The 24,899-nt window shown below is 38.1% G+C and overlaps 1 protein-coding gene across 8 annotated transcripts in view; it reads right to left on the bottom strand.

Annotated features, from left to right (window-relative positions):
• Positions 1–24,899, bottom strand: part of LOC106867786 (axin-1) — a 214,702-nt gene that overhangs the window by 105,532 nt on the left and 84,271 nt on the right. The window contains exon 1 of one of the 8 annotated variants that reach the window (XM_089346996.1): positions 22,409–22,490. The exons of the other annotated variants lie outside the window; for them this stretch is intronic. The gene's annotated coding sequence lies outside the window, so the exon portion shown is untranslated. Of the gene's footprint in view, positions 1–22,408; positions 22,491–24,899 lie in introns of those variants that run through there. 8 annotated transcript variants of the gene reach the window in all.

The raw sequence follows: 24,899 nt of genomic DNA, 5'->3' as shown, positions 1-24,899 counted from the left end.
ACAAGTTAGAAGATGGTTTCGCATAAGTGAATCAGAGCAATGTTCTAAAGCTCACTGCTGCTGCTGCTGCCGCTCTCATTACCGACCACTTAACTGTCAGGCAAGAGTTGATATCTCTCCTGTTTGGTAAACTAAAATGTGCATGGCCTAAGGACTTGAATCTCTATGTTGAAGTCTAAATTTCTGAAAGAAATATTTACTAAGTGAAATGTCAGAAAAGCAGCTTTACAAAACAACAGACTTTTAAAAGTTTTTTTTTTTCTTTGGTAGAATTTAATAAGAGATTGCAACACAGAAGGAGACATAGGTGAGTAATGAGATGGCTTTATGGCTTTTTAAACTTTCTTTTAAAGGCTTCAGGCAACTGTTGTGTAAAGGACTACAAAGAAGGGGTCTCTTCTTATATATATGGTTTTGGGTTCAGAGCCACTGCATGACACCTTGTACAAGGGTCTTCTACTAGAGTCCCAGGCTGACCAAAGCCTTGTAAGTGAAATTGGTATATGGAAATTGAAAGAAGTTCAGCATGTGCATGCGTGTATGTGTGCATGCATGCTTGTCTTGACATTGTTGTCGTACAAGCAATGTTGCTCATTTCCAGCCTTACATGAAAAAGATGTCTGGACATAGGGAAATATTACCTTGCTTGGAAACACAAGGACTGGCAACAGGAACAGTATCCAACCATACAAAATCTGCCTCAACAAATTCAGTCTGACCCAAGAAAGAATGGAAAAGTGGATATTAGATGATGATGATGATGATGATGATGATGATAGAGTATGTACACACAAGGGCAGATTTGATTGTTTATATTTGCACTTCTCTTAAAATCACTGAGCTACAAAACGGAGACATGTTACCATTTGTCTTCAAAGAAATCATTCACTGGCGACGTGCTTTTGAAGACATGTAGAATAAAAGATCTCTTTGAAAAATAGGTAAAGGGTTAGTGATATGATGGGCATCCAGCCGTAAACAAATGTATTTATGTAACCCATACTGGCATGGAAAAACACATGAAACCAAACAAACAAAATGAAATTATAAAGATAGATTCTTTCAGTTACTATAAAAAATATATGTATAAAAAAAATTGAAATAGACTTGAAGGATGTACACATCTTTTGCGAGCTTTTGCAAAGAAAAAGAAAAAGGGTTGAAAAGTTTGTGCAATAGTTAGGTACAAAGTTATTAATTTGCATTAGAAGCTGCTGTGAGTGAGATTAAAAAAAGACATCTAACAAAATAACAGGCATATTTAAAATTTCTAGTAAATAGGATGTTGCGATTTGTAACATCAAAGGGAAATGGAAATTTGTGTTTGCTTGAAATAAATGAATGAGATTGTAAGTAGAAGTAGGGAGGAAAATTAACAAGTTAGCAATGTAGTGCAAAGATGTGGATGTGAAGTAATGAAGCTTGCTTCCCAACCTTGTGACCTTGGGTTCAGTCCCACAGCACAGCACCTTGGGCAAGTGTCTTCTATTATAGCCCTAGGTTGACCAAAACTATGCAAGTGGATTTTGTCAGCAGAAACTGAAAGAAGCTCGTATATAATATGTAAATGTGTGCATGGGTTTCTGTTTGTGTGTGTGTGTACGTTCCTTTGTCTTGACATCATGCGATGATTGTAAATGAACATCAGCAATATATAAGTGATGCTGTTTGTTTTCAATCTTCCATGTAAAACAAAGTCTAGCTATGGAGGAAATATTACTTAGCTTGAAACAGATGAGACTTGGCAACAGAAAGGACATCCGGCCATAGAAAATCCTGCCTCAACATATTCTGCCCGATTCATGCAAGGATGGAAAAGTGGACATTAAAACGATAATGATGGTGAACTGAGAGAGAAACGAGATCTAAGAGCAACTGGAGGTAGTGTGAAAGAGAGATTACAATGATATGGGAATGGAATACAAATGAAGGATGACAGCTGGATAAAGATGTGTAGGGTACTCAAACAGATCCTGTGGAAGAGGCAGATCTAGAAAGTCATGAGATGAAGTGGTGAATAATGATCTAACGATGCAATGAGCAGTGACATATAATAGTAATGATGGTCCTTCCTACTAAAGGCATAAGGTCTGAAATTTTGTGGGAGGGGACTAGTCAATTACATTGACCCTAGTGTTTTACTGGTACTTAATGTTATCAACCCCAAAAAGATGAAAGGCAAAGTCGACCGCAATAGAATTTGAAGCCAGAATATGAAGGCAAAATACTGCTAAGTATTTTGCCTGGTGTGCTAATGATCTGCTAACTTGCCACCTTATAATAATAATCCTTTCTACTATAGGTACAAGGCCTAAAATTTTGGAGGAGGGGACTAGTTGATTACATCAACCCCAGTGTTTCACTGGTACTTAATTTTGCTGACCCTGAAAGGATGAAAGACAAAGTCAACCTCAAAGGAATTTGAACCCATTGGACACGAAACTCAGCTTGCGAAGACTTATTGGGGCAAGCAAAAGCGAAATCGGGATGGCACCTGTGCCCAGTGTTGCCTTTCTGACACTTGTGCCCGCAGCATGTGTAAGGACTTTCGAGCGAGATCGTTGCCAGTGCCCCTGGACTGGCTCTTGTGCAGGTGGCACATAAAATACACCATTTTGAGCGTGGTCGTTGCCAGTATCGCCTGACTGGCCTTCGTGCCGGTGACACGTAAAAGCACCTACTACACTCTCGGAGTGGTTGGCGTTAGGAGGGGCATCCAGCTGTGGAAACTCTGCCAAATCAGATTGGAGCCTGGTGTAGCCTTCGGGTTCCACCAGTCCTCAGTCAAATCGTCCAACCCATGCTAGCATGAAAAGCGGACGTTAAACGATGATGATGAACATGAAGACAGACAAAATACTGCTAAGCATTTTGCCTGGCAGGCTAACGATTCTGCCAGCTAGCCACCTTACAGTAATAATAATAATAATAATCCTTTCTACTATGACCACAATGCCTGAAATCGGGCGAGTGGGAGATAGTTGACTACATCAACTTCTGTGTTCAACTAGTACTTTGTTTTATCAACCCTGAAAGGATGAAAGGCAAAGGTGAACTGAGCTGTATTTGAACCCAGAATGTAAAGAGTCAGGAGAAACACTGCTGAGCATCTTCTCCCACACACTGACAATTCTGCCAGCTTGCTGGTAATTCAAGTTGATTACATTGACACCCCACACAGGACTTAACTGGTCCTTATTTTATTGACTCCCCTAAAAGGGATGATAGGCAAAAAAAAAAAAAACAACCTCAGTGGAATTTGAACTCAGAATATAAGGAGCCAGAAGAAAATAACAACAACAACAAAAAAAGAGGGGTGTGGTTCAAGAAGATTTTTAAAATGATGAAACTTCTAATGAATTTCTAATTTGAAGGTATGGGGTTTTTACACACTAGAAAGATTTAAAAATAAAATTTCTTTACACACACACACACACAGATATATGAACAAAATAAGAACTAAAAACGACAATTTGAGAAATTTATGTTTTATGCTAGGTGATATTTTTCTTACACATACAACTATATATATATATATTATATGTAGACTTTATTTGAACCAGATGGAAAATGAAACTTATCTTAAAATGAGGTTGTTGCTGTTAAATTATCTCCCTTTATTCTAAGCTATCAATTTCTTTGCTTAGGAAAAAAAAAAATCATTTAAAAACAACACAGAGAACATGGTTAAAACAATTTCATATCCTGGACTTTTCAAACTAGCACAAACCAGGTTTAGATATGAAAATTTGTATTGTTATACAATATATTTTTTACATAGCAGGATTTTGCTATAAAAAAGCAATCACTGAGCCATTAAATAAGATTGGCGCCTATCTTTAAAATTTGAACGAAAAGCCTAGTTATTTATTTATGTTCATTTTCCTTTTTATTCAGCCTATTAGCAACAGTTGTAATATTCTGAAGCAATTTTCATGTCATTAAACAATTGAAGGACATGATCCCCACCCACCTGCCACAGGATTTGGGTGAGGTACAAAAAGTAGTAAAAACGGTCACTCACACACCATGTTTTCTCTACTACTACTACTCATCACCATCATATAACATCCATGTTCCATGCTGGCTGGCATGGGTTAAATGGCAGGATAGGACCTGATCACTGAAAGGGCTCTATTGTGCTCCAGTGTCTGCTTTAGCATGGTTTCTATGGCTGCATGGCCTTCCCAATGTTGCTGACTACTTACTTTACAGCATGTACTGAGTGCTTCCTTTATAATGCCACCAGCCACTACAGAGTTTATCTATACAGGTTGCAAGACTACAAACCCTGAGGAGGGGGAACAGCTTCTATACTAGACGAGGGTTAAAATTATGAGAAAAAGGGGGTCAGAGCAGAACAGGTTTCTGAAGAGAAACAAGACTGACAAAAAGACATTCAGTAATCATTAACCCTTGGACATTCAGATTGCTCTATCAAATGTAATGCTTATTTATTCACATTGTTTTCAACTAATCATGCATTATCTCGTAGCTCCAATATTCTGATGATGTGACTGGTTATTGTGAGAATGACAATATAGGGTAAGTGTGAGAGACCATATCTGGCCAGTTTGAACATAAAAGAAAAACAGGCAGAATAACACATACACACACACATATGGCTGGATTAACCCATAAACTGTGATAGGCCACCTCAGTGGCCAATGCGACAGTGCAACAGGCCATGGAAATAGGGCATGATCTCACCTAATTTTGATGACGTATAATGTATGCACACGATACCCTTTCACCCCAGAAACAGTGTAGCCGATCACAGAAGGTGTTAAGAAACACTGAGTATTTTTTTCGAGTGATAGATCGATGTTGACCTTTACCCAAAATAGGCTCAGCAGTTCGTGTTACATACAGCAAAATCCCAGCAGTTTATGGGTTAAATGCTAAAAGGTAAAAGTATTCAACAGTGAAAAGTGGTGTATGATTCACCTGGCTGTTAATAAAAACTGATCACAATTTAGCTCTCTGCTGTACACAAAAAAAGAGGGCAGTACTAGATTGCACAGTGCTATGTTTTAATGCTATAACAGAGCTAGGAAAAGAAATGGCAAAACTATGTCACAGTATTTATCCCTGCCTCAAATAACTACACAGATGAACTTTTCAAAAAATACCCACCATATTAAGCCTTTCTGTCTATATAATGTTCCTTAATAGCATCTTTGCTGAAATGTAATTAACCATGCAGTTAATTCTTAATATAGTCTTTTTGTAAACTCATCTGTTAAGATGGGAAGGAGGTGGGGAAACAGTAATTCAGGAGTCTATAAATTGGTTCTTTAAGCAGAAGTTGGCTGTGTTTCCATCATTCAGTAACCCTCTGTACCCTTATCAAGTCTAACGGTATCAAATGGCCAATAAAAAAATGTAACAAAATAAAATGAGAAAGAGAGAGAGAGAGGATGGATTCCATTCCTGACCCCACAAGCCGAATGTCAGCTGTGCTGTATTCCATCATATTTAGATGGAATTAAATAATTCAAATTTAATTCTAATGTAAATAATAATAATAATAACAATGATGATGATGATAATAATAAAAGGAAAACAAACCAAATATCCTATGCAAACATCTAATTATAAAGAGTAACAAACCTAAAATACCGAAGTGGATGAAAAAAATCTAGCCACTTTAAAAGCACATACACATACACACACACAAGATAAAACTTAATCCAAGTTTATCCTACCAGCCCATTTCAACTGGGTCTGCTAGCAATAAAGATAAGAAACATATAAACCTACAGAATTTCCTTGGTTAAAAATAAAAAAACGGAGAAAGAAAAAGAAAAAAAAACCCACCAAACCAAAAACAATTTTGTAGTTGGTTATTAATAAAATGGAGCGCTTCAAGGAAAGAAAACGAAAATAGGTTACTTGGAGGAAGGAAGAGGATCTTAGCGAATGTGTATATTTAGATCCAGACAAAACCAAGAGACAGGAAATTTCAAATGACACTCTTTGCAGCATACATTCTTTGAAAGCCTGATCCTACCAATGGTTAGAACTAATTACAGACTTGGCACCATGATCATTATTATTATTATTGTAATAGTTAGAAGAACAAAGACAAAGGAAAAGTCAAGCCATTTAATACCTGTCCTTTTGGTGCCAAGACATACTTGTATATCATGGAGAAGTAGTTTGAGAAGAAAAAAATACAATAACATTATTAATGTATGAGAATTAATAAAACTTTATGCAAACGTATGTGACCCGTCTTGACCAATAAATAGCAGCCTATTTTCTGGTAGTCATATTAGACTCCCTTTGCACTTGTCTAAAAATTGCTCACCTACAGAGAGTAATGTTGCAGTTATTTCTCCCCCTGTCAGTGAGTCATGCATTGGCTTTGCACCTTTAAATATATATGAAATAATAAATGCACCCTTTTACAGCCTAGCCAGGCTCATGGGCCCGGTTTCCCAGTTTCAATGGCGTATGTGTTCTCCAGCTGGACAGGACGCCAATCCATCGCAGCTGAGTAGACTGGAGTAACGTGAAATGAAGTGTTTTGTTCAAGAACACAACGTGTTGCCCGGTCCAGGAATCAAAACCACAATCTTACGATCATGATGTTAACACCCTAACCATTACGTCACGCGCTTCCACATATATGAAATAATAAGGTCCCTTATTCAAAAAGCAGAAAAGGATTAACGACAGGAGAAGCATCCAACTGTAAAAATACCTCAATAATGTAATCATCTAACCCATGCAAGTCTACGAAAACATATAAAAACGATAAAGAACAATCTAGCAATTAACAGAATAGAAAGAATCAAATTTACAACAATTACTCTTCATAGATAAGTCTTCAGAAATGCTTAAACCTTTTGGTACCAACGAGCCTGAAATTGCCCTTGACTTATAACCCAATTTTAAAGTCATCTAAATTAAAACCTATCAAAATGTCATTTTCCGCTAGGTTTCAAACACCAGATTAATAATAGTGATTTTACAAAATTCATCATTTTCAAAACTGATTGAAACAAAGGCAGTGCATTTCAACAAAAATATGGTAACTAAAGGGTTAACAACATGTTTACTGGAACAGAAGTAGGTCATCAAACATCCTCATTAATGCCTCTTTTCCATGCTGGTATGGGTTGGACAGCATGACAGTATCAAACAAGCTGCAAGAGCTTTTTACAGCTGGATGTAGCCCTAACACTACACGAGTGCATTGGGGACTTTTTTTTGTGTCACAGGTACTAGTGAGGTCACCAAGTAAATTGCAAGCAAAGAAAAAGTCCCGTTAACTGAGTGTGGGAAAGGTTGCTTGATGCCAGATGTTGACATGCTACACATTACGTAAGTGTGGGAGGGAGTAGCCAGAAAGAAGACTGAGGTGGTGAGGACAAGGTGCCAGAGTAAACTCTCAAGGTGCAAGGTGAGTGACAGAGAGAATAGAGACAGTGGATCAATGAGGGAGGAGAGATGGGTAACTTCATATGTTCAAGAATATTTGGGCCAGATTGAATGCTAAAGGGTTGAAGAACCAATTTTTGGCTCATCTCTAATCATCTGATTCTCTCTGCTTCATGTTAAAAGTGACCACATCCAATGTCATTCTAAATATGCAAACACACCATTGAAATCTTGAAGCTACAAGATGTGTAACTAATTCAAAATGATGTGAATAAATAGGTAATACATTTGACAAAGAAATCTGAATGTTAAAGGGTTCAGCTAAAGTTGGCAGTGCCTTTCCATCATTTATTGAACTCCGTCCTTTATCAGAGCTAACACAGCTATCAAGTAGAAAAAGAGATTCAATTCATGACCTACAAACAGAATGTCAACTGTGCTGTGTAATATATAAACAGAATAAAGTAAGGAAATACTAGATTGGACTTTATTATGATTTAATTAATTAGATTACAAATTGATTCTTCCGTTAGCGATAATTATGCTTGCAGGAAACTTGATAAATAAATAAAAAGTTTCATTATACAATATCATCAGCATCGTCTCACATCCGTGCTCCATGGGCTGGATGGTTTGACAGGATCCAACTAGCCTGAGGGGTCGGACAGTTTGACAGGAGCTGGCAAGGCTTTGATAAGGTTTCTACAGCGGGATGCCCTTCCGAACATCAGCCACCTTAGAGTGTACTGGGTACTTTTTTTTTTTTTATATGTGACACCAGCACTGGTGTTTATCAGACATTAAACTAGGCAAGCTAAAGCCATATTCTGAAACCTTGAAATGTGTGTCACCATAATGATGAAAACAAGAAAACCAATGAGAAAATTTATTATAATGTAAAGTAGGAATTTGGCTGTATGGTAAGAAACTTACTTCCTAACCACATGGTTCCAGATTCAGTCCCACTGCATTGGGCAAGTGTCTTCTGCTATAGCCTTGCACCAACCAAAGCCTTGTAAATGGATTTGGTAGACAGAAACTGAAAGAAGCACATCGTATATGTGTGTGTGCGTGTATCTTTGTGTCTGTGTTTGTCCCCTCCCTCCACCATCACTTGACAACTGATGTGGGCATGTTTATATCCCTGTAACTTAGCAGTTTGGCAAAAATGACTGATAGAATAAGTACTAGGCTTACAAAGAATAAGCTCTGGGGTCAATTTCTTCAACGAAAAATCCTTTAAAGACAGTGCTCCAGCATGGCCACAGGCAGATGACAAACAAGAAAAAGGGGGGAAAAAATATCACAATATTAACATCTTAAATGGTTTCAGTTTTAGTTAATGTCTTGTTCAAGACATGAAGAAGAGCCTGTAAAACCTAAAACCAGATCGTTGAATCAAGAGGATATGAAGAGAGACACTTCATGTTAATGACATTAAGAACTTTGGAATAGAAGAAAATATGCAAAATATATTTCTGTTCAGAAAAGAAAAAAAAATTAAAAAATGGAAGAACTCAGATATGAGAATCTGAAAGTTTTGGTAACCTGACAGTACTGGTTATTATTACACCAACTCATGACTCTACATTTCTATATTTTATCTTTTACTTAGCACTGCAACCATGGAATTATTTTTATCAGTCTCTTTTGCCAAACTACTATATGATGGGGACATAAACAAACCAACATCTGGTTGTCAAGGAGTGAGAGACAAACGTTTCTTTTCTCCTCTCTCTTTTCAAACTGGGGTGGCTATGTCTCTCCTACAGCAGGATACCTATTTGTTTCTCTATCATACTTGAACCTCTCATAATCTGACATAAAGCCACATTCCTGAATACCACTCAGTTAAGGAGGGGGGTGGGGGTCCCATCTAGCAAGCTACTTGGTGACCTCACTGGTACAAGTGCAGAAAAATAGCATTGAATATATTTTGTTAAATGGCTGACATTACAAAGAGCATCCATCTGTAGAAACCATGCGAATGCAGACAGGGAGATTCGGTGCAGCCCTCTGCCTCATCAGCTTCTGTCAAAAACTGCCCAACCCATGCCAGCAAGGAAAAAAGGCACTGAATAGTGATGATACAACAGGCTTCTACACTGCTTTCGTCTATCAAATTCATTCACAAGGTATTGGTTGACCCAGGGCTGTAGAAGACACTTGCCCAAGGAGCAAAACACACACACACATAAAGCAATAAGGGCAGTGAGTTGTGGAGTCGATGAAGTACTCCCACAGCCTTCATTTAAGGTACCCTTACTTTATAACTCTGTAAGAAAATGAATAGAGCAAACAGCACAGATTAGCTGTTATTCAAGAATTAGCTTCTATCCTTTAATCCCACTTTAAATTTAAAAAATTAAAAAAGAAAAAAGAAAATTACACTATGTAATGAAAACCTTAACAATGATCACCAAAGGATTAAAAAAAACAAAAAAAACTAAGGATAATTACACAAAGTATATGCAAACAGATTCCTAACTATTCTTTGCTGTACACAGAGAAAGGATTATTGAGCCCCACTTGAAACTAGTTTCCTTAAACCAGCCATCACACCCTTGTTAATGGGTATCCTTTCAACTACCTCTATCCCAGGTACTAACACCAATCCCCAACACCTGTTCACTTCATTAATTTTAGTGCTCATTTCTTCTCTACCCCCACCACCATCAACAACAACATCAGAGGTAGTTTTTCTCCCCACCCCGCCCACCATCCCTTCCCATTTTCAAACACTCGTCATGTTTACTTTCACTAGCCAACTCTTGCTGCTATACAGCATTACATTTTCTAACATCTCTACTTCACACAAACAGCCCTTTGTGTACAAAGAAAAACTTCAGCAGGCAAGATGAGTAAATATATACATACATAAACACACACACATGCACATATACTTAAACATATGCATATACAGACATACATAATATGCATATGTGTGTGTGTGTGTGTGTGTGTGTGTGTATCACATAGGTATGTATATAAAGAAAAGATTCTCTTTGAACCTCTTTTCTCTTCTCAGAAAGTAACCCAAATCTGTTTACCTGCAAGTAATTTCTCGTGACATTAATCAAAGAATCTACTGAGACAAACAGTTTTTTAAAAAAATATAAAATAAAATTTCTATTTTCCTCCTCCTGCCAAATCTCTAAAATCCAACATTAATTAGAAGCTTAATTAAAATAAACTCGAGATAAAACTCTTATCTATCATCTTTCACATATTTCTTTAGCTTTTGCTGCCTTCAATCTAAACTTAGTTTCAATTATCCAAGCATGTGAAGATTGCCAATTACAAACCCACCTCTTACACAGAAACAAAATCCCCAACAATCACTGAATTCTATTACAAATCAACAAAGAAGCCTCAATGTTATCACTCAACTTGCTGAAAATAGTAGCTAAATTCCCTTCAAATCACACTCTATGGACATCTTTAGGTGGTAATAGGCAGGATGGCTGTGATCCTTGGGTCACAAGTATAGCTCTGTGGTCTAAGAGGTTGCCTTGCACTCTATTGTTCCAAGGTTCAATCCTGGAGCATATTTGGGAAGTGCCTCCTATGAGAACCTCAGGATGACTTAATTTGCGAGTGGAATCTGGAGATGAAAATTGTATAGAAACCCATCATTATGCGCAAACATATCTTTTGCTTTATGTCTTTATTTTCTCTACCATAGCATGGGTTAGATAAATACACATATTAAAGGCATATTTTACAGCCAGATGCCCTTACTGTTGCTAACCCATACCTGTTTAACAAGGGACTTTTCAATCCACTTGTTTTTAGAGAGCAAAGCAAAACAGAATATAAACATTTACAGACAACACAGACTATACATGTATGCGTGTAGGTGAATATGCATGTGTGTGTATGAGAGAGAAAGAGACACATTTATATACATGCATACATACCTCCCTTCTGAAGTGCAGTGAATCAATGATCACCTGTAGCAAATCACTAATTAATGATGCTCTATTATTCTCATCTTGATTATATATCATTATTATAATCATTCAACATCCACTTTCCATGTAGGAATGGGTTGGACTCAATATATATATATATATATATATATATATATATATATATATATAAATAAATATATATATATAAAATAGTCTGCTTAGTCATGGTTGATCTTGGGCTGAACAATAACTGCATTATGTAGGAAGTAGACTCCAGAAGAACCTTTGGTTCAGTCTTGCTGAGGATAAGATAACCACTCTGGTGTAGGTGCAATGATAAAAGGCATTCATTGCACTCCATAAAGTTGCTTGCAATAGGAAACTGAAGCAGTTAAGTGGCAAAAGGAAGGAGACAATATAATTTGTGCAGTCTAACTAGTTCACAACTTGGCTATAGACAGTAACATTGCTGTTTGCAGTTGATTTACGAATGATGATGTTATCATTTGTGATTGGGCAGCAACCAGTGATTGTTGGCATTTTCCTTGTCAACAAGTCATCTGCTAGTTTTGCACTTTTGAAAAATCCCTTACTCAAGGGAGGAGAAAAAAAAAAAGGCAATGGGCAAAGGTTGATAACAAGAATTGCATTCGACTGTAAAATTCCTAATTCCAATTTCCTCTGATCTAAGCCGTGCCAGCATGGAAAACATGTTAAACGAAGATTGCTCAATGGAGCTTCGGCTAAATGTTGCTTGCTAACCAAAAGGGATTAAAAGGGAATCAGGTACTAGAAGGGTGAGTAGGAAAACAAACACAACAAGGTATGAAGTGGAAATACTTGCAATAAGGTGGTGGGGAGGAAACACTTGACAGACAGTGCACTTGGTCGCACCAAGACTTAATGGTTCTAAAGCATGTGGGGTGTATGCGTTTACATTTGGTTAGTGCACTGAATGGTGTAGTGAGTGTCTATAGAAGCCTTCATCAAGTGAAAAGATATAGGAATGGCAAGGCGTTGGTAGGGGTGAGGTGGAGGTGAAACATCAAGTGTGTAAATAGAGTGGGGAGGGAAGCAGATCAAGTTTCTTTTATTTTCACATTTTATCCTAACTCAAGCACAAACATAGGAAGTAGAAAAGGTATTTGAGAGAAAGAACTACCATGTATATTGATCCATGGTGAAAGAGAAAGAAAGGTGGTGAGAGAGAGAGAGAGAGAGAGAGAGAGAAAGAGAGAGAGAGAGAGAGAGAAAGAGAGAGAGAGAGAGAGAGAAAGAGAGAGAGAGAAAGAGAGAGAGAGAGAAAGAGAGAGAGAGAGAAAGAGAGAGAGAGAGAAAGAGAGAGAGAGAAAGAGAGAGAGAGAAAAAGAGAGAGAGAGAGAAAGAGAGAGAGAGAGAGAAAGGAGGACAATGCAGAAAGGAAGTAGCAAGAAAAGGTTTTGAGAGAAAAAGGGAAAAAATGTAAGACATTGAGAGCAACGGGAATGAGGAATGGGGGGAATGAAAAAAAAAAAAAAAAAAGCTCAGGTGAGCTAAAAGCAAACAAAGAGAACAAGAAGGAGAGAGTGGATTAGAAGAGGGGAAACAAGAATGAAAGGATGAAAAACAGAGAAAGATTATATATATATTTAGAGAGAGACAGAAAGTGGGAATGAAAAAAGTGGTAATGTAGAAGAGGTGTGTGTGAAAGAGTATTCTGAATATACCTTGCCAGTGAAAGAAGCGCTATAGAAAGGCAGTAATCCCAAGGTGAAAGTTGGCTGGTCAGTCCTATATAAGACTATTCACACACACACACACACACAAACAAACAAACAAGTTTATTTGCTTTTCTTTGTTGTTGTTGTTGTTTTTATAAGTATACAGAAGGGTCAGCGGCTTTAAATGGTGAAAAGGTAAGAACTAGGGTTCAGGTTTGGTAGCTTTACAGGTAGGGATTATTATGTCAACATGAAAAGGAGCAACGGTGTGCTGGTAATGGCAGTGGCACAGTGAAAGGAAACTGATGGAAGTGTGCTCTCCCCCACCCTGCTGCTGCTCCCAGTGTGAAAAATCAATCAATGAATGCTAGGTTTTTTCAACATCTCTTTTCAATGTAAGACTGCAACCCACTGATGCCACCACCACTCACAACCTTTTGTGTTGTTTAGTGCCAGTTCAGCCCCTATTAAAGTAAGTCACAAGATCAAACGCATTCCAGCCATGATCATCCATCTTTCCCTTTTTCTTCACACTGTATTTAGAACTACATTTTCTTCCTTTCCTTGTTGCTCTTTAGCCCCAGGCTCATCATTATCAAGCAAATGTGTGATCAAAGGCTTTCTCACTATGATCGCTTTTGCCTTTGTTTCAGACACAAAGTTAACAGCGAATTGGCAGAGTCACTAGAACACAGGACGGAATGCCTAGCAGCAGTATTTGCCTTAGATTTCTGCATTCCGAGTTCCAATCCAACCAAGATCAATTTTGCCTTTCATCTTTTTTTTTTTGGGGGGGGGGAATAAAATGGGTCATCAAATTGGTGGAATGGTAGAAACACCTTGTGGTATTTATTGCAGCTCTTTGCTTTCTGAGTTCTTGGACGGTAGACTTAATACCATCATCTACTTTAATACCACCATCCAATCCTTGGGTCCCCTTAGTAGAGAGTTCATTCCACTGCAAATATTCAGACCAGGTCTTTGGTTTTGGTTGGTTTAAAGACAACTCCCTTCCTTCCTTCCTACTCACCTCAAAGACTGGTAGGAAAATAAAGGGCAATAGGCACTGCCCTTAACTTCCTAAGCGGTGTGTGTGAATATGTGCACGGTTAGGATATTTGATTCATAGCCATAAAGTTATGAGTAATTCTTGGTAGTGTGTTATGTTCTTGAGCAAGACACTATTTTCACCTTACTCCAATCCACTCAGCTGGCAAAAATGATTTGTACTTGTAATCCAAAGGGCCAGCCTTGTCACATTCTGTGTCACACTGAATCACATTAAGCACCACATTAAGGGTTACACGTGTCTGTAGAGTGCTTGGCCACTCGTGCATTAATTTTACGAGCTAACATTTTGGATGACCAGATCAACTTAGAACTGCCATCACCATAACCGACAGAGTGCTAATTATATATATATATATATATATATACACACACACACACACACACACATACATACATATACACACACACACACACATTAAATACAACACATTATTGGCCATGTAGTTAAAAAGTTTGCATCCCAACCATGCAGTCTTAGGTTCAGTTTCACTGCATGGGTACCTTGAGCAAGTGTCTCCTGCTATAGTTGTAGTGTAACCAAAACTCTTTAATGGATTTGGTGGACAGAAGAACAAAGCAACCTGTCAAACATGTATGAGTGCTATACGTCTGAAGTTGTAAATTAACATCACCATCATATAAATGTTGTTTGTTTCCAGTCTTCCGTAAAAAGCATGCCTGGCCATGGAGAAAATATTACCTTACTTGGAAACAGGTAAGGATTGACGATGGAAAGGGCATCTGGCTGTAGAACACCTGCCTCAACAAATTCCATCTGATCCAGGTGAAATGGTGATGTGGTGTGTATGTAAGTGTATGGACATGAAAGGAATGATGACATTGTGTTTTGGATTAGTCAACACCAAACTTGAACATCTGCAGGAAAAACACATACAGCTGGGGGGGGGGGGGGGGTGCAACAAATAATCAAGGATCATGCAGTGGTGGTGATTATGACGCAAGGTGGCATAGTAGAGAGAAAGGTCTCCTTTCCTCAAAGGGGGTCAGAAAGATAGATTTTTATGTAGTTATCATCCTCATTTTAATGTCCAATTTTCTATGCTCACATAGGTGGGATAGAATCTGCCACGGCAGATTTTCTACATCCTGATGCCCTTCCTGTCACCAACCCTCAACTGTTTCCAAGTAAAGTAATATTTCTCCGTGGTCAAACAGATTTTTCACAGATTTGGAAATGAAGGACACTGCTGTATGACAGTGACACTTGTTTACAGCTATCATGTGACATCAAGACAAGGAGATACCAACTGTCTCTGCTACAGGCACACACACACACAATAAGCTTCTTTCGGTTTCTATCAACCAAATTCACTTACAAAGCACTGGCTGTCCCAGAGCAATAGTAGCTGACACTTGGCTAGGGTGCCATACAGTGAGACTGAACCCAGACTAAATGTTTGAGAAGCAAACTTCTTAACCACACAGTCATGTCTACACCTATTGATTCTCTTAAGAGCAGATAAATCATCTCTATTGTGTGTGACCAGAATCAAGACCACATGTTCAATTATTAAATTACCAAACAACATGTTCCTACTCAGTGAGGTGGCTGTAACTAGACTATTCTATTTCATGCTGAAGTTTTAAACCAGACACACTGGACATTCAAAGAGTTGGACTTTTTATATTTGGCCTGTGATTAATAGACAAGTTGTGTCATTATTCTTCACAATGTGAAGCTGACTGATGCTAACTCAACACAAACAGTAGGACAGAACATAAAACAAGCCAATAAGCAATGCTCAATATTAATATGGCAACTAAGCAGCAAGATAAAACAAGGGTGGATTAAGATAAATTAGAATATATATAATTGGTTTGGCTATATAGATATCAAATCATATAATTTAGTAGATCGTTTCACCTGATGCAGAGGGGGGACTATGACTGCAGATGACACCAATTACAGAGAGACAGAAAGAGATAGAGAGCTAAAGAGAAGAGAATATGGTTAAGTGAAAATGGCCGACTTCTAAGCAAAGATATCTAAAATTAACAATAATAATAATAAAAACAAAAAGCAAGAACATAAATCAATGAATATAGGAGTGGTCAACTATTAAATGGAGACAAGAATCAATAGAGTTGTAACAAAGCAGCAGCAACAACGCTGAACTCACCAAACCACCACAAGTACCTTTAGTATGGCAGATAGTCACAAGACTGCTCTAGCAAACATGAACTGCCAAGGAAAGCTAAGATTACAGAATATTCAACAAGCGCAACTTAAAACAACAGGGCTCCCTTACCTGGTCACTAACTGTAACTTTGCTTGTTTTGGTGAATCTAACAGTAGGACGATAAAGGTACTGATTGCTCTCACTTTACAGCTACTGAACTGGTTGACAACAAGAAGGGCACCCAACTAAAGCCTTTCTTTAACAATAGCTTGGAATATTTAATTTGGTTAGATGCAGATGTGGCTGTGAAGTTAAAAAATTTGTTTTGCAACCATGTGACTTTAGGTTCAGTCCAATATGCAGCACTTTGGGTAAGTGTCTTAACCACTTACATTGGGGGGGCCCTGCCCTAGAGAATGGGTCCCCCAAACGTTTTAAACCATCAGACTCTTCATGGAATCCTTGACCCCTTCATTGACCCCCAAGCATGTTACAAGAAAATAATAAAGTAGATGTGCAGTTTCAGGCATTTATCGACCCCTTGAATAGTCCCATCAACCACCAGGGGTTGATATTGACCCCTTTGGAGACCCCTGTTCTCGAATGACCAAAGCCTTCTGAGTTGAAATACCATGCAACAGATGCAAGAAGCTTAATGATGTGATGTTGTACATCAAGCAGACACTCCCTGAATCTATCTTCGAGCCAGCAGACAGATTCATCTTTCCTTTGCAAAGTTGAGGTTTCATGCAATGAATAACATTAATGAAAGTACAGGTGAAATGATCCATGATTTGTAACTAAACAGACAGGTGTTGCAAAGGGGCAAGGAACAAGTAGCCGTTTTAAATTGGATCTGACAAAGGATGAAGGAACTAATGACCAGAAGATCGAGAAAGGTTGGTGGTGTGTGGGTGGAGAACAGAAAGATGGAAGAAATGGGTCAGATTGATAAAAGGAGAAATTCTAGAGAATAGCACATTGGAGAGATCAGGTGGTAAGGGGAAGTGGGGGTAATGTGTGGCAGGGTAGCTAAGGGGCAGGAGGAAAGAAGTGTGGTTGATAGTGAGCTAGATCATAATAGGTTGGGGATGTCTTGTATGAGAAGGAAATGGAACATTTGGTGAAATTTAGCAACAGACATGGAAGAACTGAGATGGACATAATCGATCTGGTGAGTAGGGTGGCAAGGAAAAAAATTGAAGTAGGAGTAGAAGGGTGTGGGTTTTTGAAAAACATATGTGGTAAGGCAGAGGTGTTCAATAATAGAAATAGGTATCTAATAAGTTGGATGCTTCAGAAATGATAAACAGGAATTCTAAAAATGATGTAAAAAAGCTAACAAAGGAAATGAAAGAAGTAAGCTGTTCAAGAGTATAACCACTGTATAGCTCTGATGTGGAGTGTGTTAGCAAAATGACAATCTGGGCTTCAAGGTTACCAACAAACAATTTGGTGTGGTTGAGGCCCATTCTAGTACTCCTAGCAACTCCAGTGTCCTGTCTGCAGAACTCACTGAAAAAAATGGAAGCAGCCGAGTTCAGTGGAGGGTAGGAGATCAAGGTGTTGGGTTTGAGTGCAGTACAATAGCTCAGAAAGAAAGTTTGCTTACTGGAGTATGCCAACAACCAACTCAAAGGTGTGTTTGGGCATGCCCTTGTCTTGACATTATGTGATGACTGTCACCGTCATACAAGCAATGTCGTTTAGTTCCAGTTTTCCGTGCACATGACTGGCTATGGGGAAATATAACTTCACTTGGAAGCAGATGAAGCATCTGATTGTCTCAAAACTCTGCTTCAACAAATTCTGTCTGACCCATGAGAAAGTGGATGCCAAACAATGATCATGATGGTATACTGTTACGTTTAAACACAAGAGGGTACCAGAAGAATTAATAGAAGAATGCAAGAAATATGACTGCTGATATGGACATATAATAGAAATATATAATACCCACCATTAAGCAAATCATGTGTCTTACACCAAACGAGAAACCATATTCAATAATCAACACAAAAATTCTACGAGACTACTTTACTTACTAGAAATAGTAGCCAAGTCACCGAAGAGAAAAAGATGATACTTTACATAACATAGGGCTGAAAAGAAGCCAGAGTATGTCAATTTGGAATGTTTCTAATCACATGTCTGATCAATTAGGACTGACCTAGTAATATACAGCATTGAAATTGGTCCTTAAGTGTAACACAGGACTGAAGCATCATGTATATTAAGATGCTGGACTATGGCCCTACCAAATCAATGCAAATATATAAAAACAGACTTAAATGCAGCAATTATTTCCAGATATTTTCATTAGGCGGCCTCTGGGTTTTTTAATTGTAAATTTACAACAGTAACCAGCTTTTTTCTTGAATGAATGGTTGTTTTCTTTCATTTCACTTAAAAAAAAAATTTTGGTAATTTCTTAACTAGGTAAAAATTATCTTTGAAATCATCATTTGATGTTTGTCAACAACAGACAACCCAAATGTGGAAGGACACATTGCCAAACAGAACAAGTAATGAAATATCTGTGAACCAAATCACAAATACTGACAAGAGCTATGAAACTTTTAGTATCAACACCTGTAGAAAATGTACCCAGAGAAAAAGAAGGGTATAACAAAACAAGAAATCGCAGCAGCTGATAGAATCCACCCGGAAATGGTTACGCACCTTAGCAACAGAGCTGTAAACCTGGTTTGACAACACTCTTCACAGATAAATACGACTATCCTAAAATGTAGACACATACCAAAGTCTTAACAATACTAAAATCAGGAAAGCCAATAGACCACCCACCTAGTTACCAACCCGTTTCACAACTGCGCCGCGCTTTTCAAACTGCTGAAGTGAATCGTGCTCGTGCGACTGTCACTAATGTTTGAACTTCAAACCTCTACTGAATAAGCCAGTTTCAAAACAAAAAAGAAACACTTAAGAACAAATGTTGGCCTTCACTTCTTATATGGAGTCAAGAGGTGAGCAAAACTGAAAACAGGTGCTGTCTTTGTCTTCATAGATTTCTCAGTAGCCTACAATACTGTAAGGTATGTATTATCAGCCACCAGCCAGTCAGGTACTTTCCTTATGTCCAGAGGTTGACTACCAAGGCTTTCCAGCTCCCACTGTGTGGTGCTACATGCATACAGTGAGCCAGGCTCTCATTTCTAGTCCATTCTTTGGCATTATCAGCCCACAATGTCTTTGACAACATTTTACTCTCTTCCCACACAACCCATCAGGATGGTCTTGGTCAACTATATGTGGTACCTTGTATGTCCAAAACAAGATAGCTTTGTAGACTTCATTCTCATTAATATGCATCTATGGACTTATGGCTTTTCTACAGTATGGAGGATTAATGCCAAAATTTGCTGAAGTCATTAAATGCAAAAAAAAAAAAAGTCTTTGAAACAAAATGGTACAAAAAAAAATACTAACTTGCATGGCCAAGAAAAAAAGAATTAAGAAAAGAATCAGAGCCCCTCAGAGATCAGTCCTGGTAACAAGCTTGTTCAATCTTTGTATCGATGATATGCCTGAAATAAGACCATTTAAATTAGGGCAGGCAGATCACATTTCCACAATCATGGACAGCCTAGCCAACCCACCAACATGATTGAATTGGAGATAGCATTTAGTAGAACAATTCAGGTCTGAAGACCTTTGACAAATGATCCCTGAACATGGATACCACGAAATCAGTGACGATTCCATTCTGTACCAACAGCTATTATGCAGTTACAGCCCAGTAATTAACTAATCCACCCAGAGAAGCACTCTGAATACCTCAGAGAATATTCAATATTCAGACATCTCGAAAACATCGAACAAAAATTATAAAAGAGGAACTTGACAATCAAGTTAGAATGTCTTGAGGAGCATCACAAACTGTTAGAAACATTTGCACTTGCCTTATGCTATAGCATAGTTGAATACCGTGTCCCTAGTATAGATATGTAGTTGCCCTAAATGAAATGATGTAGGTTATATCTCGTACTAATAAAGTGATTCCTTTGATCTGGCTACCAATAAATGAGCGTTATTGCTGCACCTCTCCGCCAGAGAGGAGACTTACTCAAAGGTAGCACCATCTAATCAGAAACACAAGTACCGTCATCATCATCATATATATCCATTTTTCCATTCTGGCACTGGTTTAATGGTTTGACAGCATTGAGCTTCAATGCCAGTTTTGGCATGGTTTCTGCAGTCTGATGCCATTTAAAACAAACAATACAGCACCCACTGCCTCAAGACTATAGAACAGTAAAAGAAAATTTCAACATTAAAGAAGTTTGGTGAGATGAATGGAAGAAGCACCCTCCTAGTAGTGGTGGGGCCTGAGTGAGGACCCCACTGTATTATTCATCAGTTTCTGTAATCAAACCAGAAAGCAGTGGAGATCTACAAGCAGGCTCAAGTTAAATTACAGCAGACATACATCAGAAAACTATATTATGCAGGTACCCCTAGAAGATGCAAATTATATAGATATTCCCACAATGTGTAGCTTACACAAAGCACCCCTATGTGATGCATGTTATGCAGGTATAGCTACAAAGACACAGGCTAGGCAGATATCCTCCAACAAGATACAGGTTATGCAGCTACTCCCTATAAGACAGTCTATGCAGGCATCCCAACAAAGGACAGACTGCCTTGTGTTGCACTGTCCAACCACTTTAAGCTTAGGGCAAATATGGAACAATCCATGAAGATGGCAAAGCGGACATTCTTTGAATACTTAACCCTTTAGCATTCGGCTTTCTAAGTCAAATGTAATACTTATTTAGTAACATTTTTTTATGATTAATCATGCTTAGAGCTACCATCTCATAGCTTAGAAATTTCCAAGAAGTGATTGTCTAGTTTTAGAATGACCTTGCAGCGTAAGTGTGAGATGCTGAATCTGTACAGCTTGAACACAAAATGGGTAGAATATTTGAGCCAATTATGGCCAGTTTAAATGTTAAAGTGTTAATGTAAAATACGGAGGAGAGACACCATCTAAAACAATAACCCAGTTGTAATAGTACTTACCACACAGTGTCAGCATGTCTAACAATTTTTCAGGACTGCTTGACATTGACAAATGGGCAAGTATCAACTACTACAGTCCCACATCAACCCATCCCTTGTGAGCAGATTTGGTTGACAAAAACTGGAGAAAAGAAAAGAAAACCCTGTTGCATGTGTATGCACATATATGTATGCATGGTTGTATGTGTGTGTGTGTGTGTGTGTGTGTGTGTGTGTGCGTGCGCACACCCGTCTTGATATCATGTGATGATTGTAAACAAACATCACCGTCATACAAGGTGTTGTTCATTTCCAGATTTCCTTGTAAAAACCTGTCTGGCCACGGGGAAATATTACCTTGCCTGGAAACAAGGGATTGCAACAGGAAAGGTATTCAGCTATAGAAGATCTTCCTCAAAAAAATGTAACTGACTAGTGTAAGCATGGAAAAATGACTTCAAATGATGATGGATTTCATTAGTTTTGAACGCCAAGGTAAACTGCTATCGATATAGCTAGAGAACGATGGGATCTATGTAATTGATGCACCCAAGATTCACTATACAAGATCAAAGTTTTCAGCAATACTTTCTACAACCCTATAGGTTATAGGATATCATTATATGCATGTATAATAGTACACAGAGGCATGGCTGTGTGGTTAAGAAGTTTGTCTTGCAACCGCAGGGCTTTGTGGTCCAGTCAACTGCATGGCACCTTAGGCAAATATCTTCTACTACAGTCCCAGGCTGACCAAAGCTTTGTTAGTGAATCTGGTACACAGAAACTGAAGGAAGCCCATCATGTGCAGTAGTGTAGTTAGTGGTGAGGTGTCTGATCAAAATAATGCTTTAATATATTCATTCAATGCCATAATAATATATAATGTAAATATTATACTTTGAAGCTCCCCCCATGAAGGGGAAGGGGCTAAACATAAGATCTGTCCCAGGCAGCACACACACTAGCTATGCTACTGCATGCATGTATATGTACACACATGAATGCATGCACACACACACACGTTTATATATATGTGCATGCAACAGATGACCATCACATAACTTCATGGCAAATCATGTTTACTTTCTTTGTTGACATTAGAACAGGTCACTATGCACTTTCAAAAATCTGAAATTGAGGGGAAAAAAAAATCCCTTACTTATCAAACAGGTAAGGGTTGGCAACAGGAAGAGTATTCAGCCATAAATTCCTACTTCAGATATATCCTACATCCAACCAACCCATGCTAGCATAAAAAATGAAAAGTACAAAAAAAAAAAAATCATTAAACGAACAAACAAATATATATTTAAGGTAATTACAATATTGGCATTTGTAAAGAATAAATAAAATGTGTTTAAAAATGAAAGAAGCTAGTGTTTGGAACCTACTGGTTACAAGCAGGAAAAAAAAAAATTTTAATTTGGTACACGAAAAACCAAATTATTATATAAAAAAAGATAAACAAATTTAAAGGCACTGATAACAGCTGAAAAATAAGACTAAGATATGTTTGCAAGTTGTGTTTATATAAGACAAGTAATTGAGTAATTTGGAAGGACGGAAAAAAATTAAAATCAGAGAAAGACTAAGTCAGCTTACCGTGATTAGAGCAAAAATGATAAGTTTGACGCACATACACACACATATATACATCGTTTTAAAACTCGAAGCAGATAAAGCTATAAATTATGGTTTCAAATTTTGGCATAAGGCCAGCGGTTTTGGGGAAGGGGGTAAGTCAATTATATGGACCCCAGTGCTCAACTGCTAATTGTTTCATTGACCCCAAAATGATGAAAAGCAAAGTCAACTTTGGTGGAATTTGAACTTAAAACAAAGACAAAATGCTGCTAACCATTTTGCCCAGCGTGCTATCCATTATGCTAGCTCGCTGCCTCATAAAGTTATAAATAATCTTTTCTACTAAAAGCACAAGACCTGAAATTTTGTGGGAGGGCATTAGTTGATTACATCAAACCCAGTGTTTCACTGGTACTTAATTTATCAATCCCGAAAGGATGAAAGGTAAAGTCGACCTCGGCAGCATTTGAACTCAGAATGTAAATATAGATGAAATGCTGCTAAGAATTCTGCCAACTTGCCGCCTTGATAAAGTAATAAATAATAGCATGTAAATATTGTGTTAGAAAGACCCTTGGATGCTAAAAAGTCTAAAGCTACCGATGGGATTTGAACCTACAATTGTAAAAGTGACAAACATTCTATCAATGTGCACCAAAGCAAACCTTTCAATTTCTCCAATTTAGAAACTTGGCTGTCATCAGTGAGAATTCCCCCTCTCTCTCTTTGGGAAAGAGGCACAAGCACATACACAGACATATACACACGTGGCAGTAACTTCCGCCTACCAAATTCAATTACAAAGCTTCGGTCGGCTCGTTGTACAACATAAACTCTCTTTCTTGTGTGTGTGTGTGTGTAAATATGCATATATATCTATACAGGTGTATGTAAGTATGTACATATACATGAAAATACTGAGTGCAGAAGACAGGTATTTCTCATAATGAACATGGTCTAAGATTACAATGCCAGGCCACAGCTAATAAGGTCAAGCATATCAAGTTAATAGGCAAAAATTTAGTTCTTCAGGGCAATTTCCAAAGAGTGCCTTCCATATAGAGAATCAAGGTCTAAGCATTGGATACCATTATCCTTTGCTGGTTTACCTAGCTGTAAATACGTGAAATTTCAACACAGGAAAACAACCGTACCTAGAAATACACGACGCATCAAGAAATACTTTTTAAAGTTTCATTTAAAAAGGGGACAACTCAAGATAGTAAAAGCACAATAGATGCAAACATCTTTTGCATTGATGTTCGTAAAGGGTAAAGACCTCCTCCAAGGTACAAGTCTGGGTATGGTTATTTATGGGAAGACTGGCAGTCGCCCATGCATACCGGCCTCTCCCTCCACACCACTGATGTTATGCAAGGAAAAGACAAAGACCGATACAGCTTGGCATCAGTGAAGTTGCAAATCATTTTGACAGCTGAGTAAACTGGAGCAACATGAAATAAAGAGTGTTGCTCAAGAACACAACATACAGCCTAGTCTGGGAATCAAACTCACTACCTCATGGTTGTGAGCCTGGCACTCGAACCACCGAGCCCTGCACCTTCAAACAATCAAAAAGCATAACAAAGCTGTAAGAGCTGCTCCAACAGGGATAGACATCTGTTAAAGGCCATAAAGCTTCCGTAAGGACGTTTGCTGCTGTTTGTGATGAGCATTCCTTAAATTTGGTCTGGTATTCAGGTCATAAAGTGCAATAAGATATGGCAGAGACTTTATCACTCAACTGTACCATAATAACAAGGCATTTATTTGAAGAATTCCACATCAAAAAGCAACAAGTATACCAGCAGAAAGCCAAGAAGCTATATATTAAAAAGCCAGCATAAAACAATCGAGTCGCTTGTAATATATTACGCATCTGACAGAAAGCAAGCAAGCCGGTAGCTGTATATCGCAGCTGGCAGAAAGCAAGCAAGCCGGTAGCTGTACATTGCAGCTGACAGAAAGCAAGCAAGCCGGTAGGAATATATTACGCTGCTGACGGCCATATAATTATATGGCCAACAGACAGCAAACAAGCTGGTAGGAATATATTACGCTGCTGA

The sequence above is a fragment of the Octopus bimaculoides genome, chromosome 2, assembly GCF_046866305.1.
Source record: "Octopus bimaculoides isolate indiv1 chromosome 2, ASM4686630v1, whole genome shotgun sequence".
Taxonomy (NCBI): domain Eukaryota; kingdom Metazoa; phylum Mollusca; class Cephalopoda; order Octopoda; family Octopodidae; genus Octopus; species Octopus bimaculoides.
Note: the sequence above shows the minus strand (reverse complement) of the source record. Positions and strands in the feature narration are given on the sequence as shown.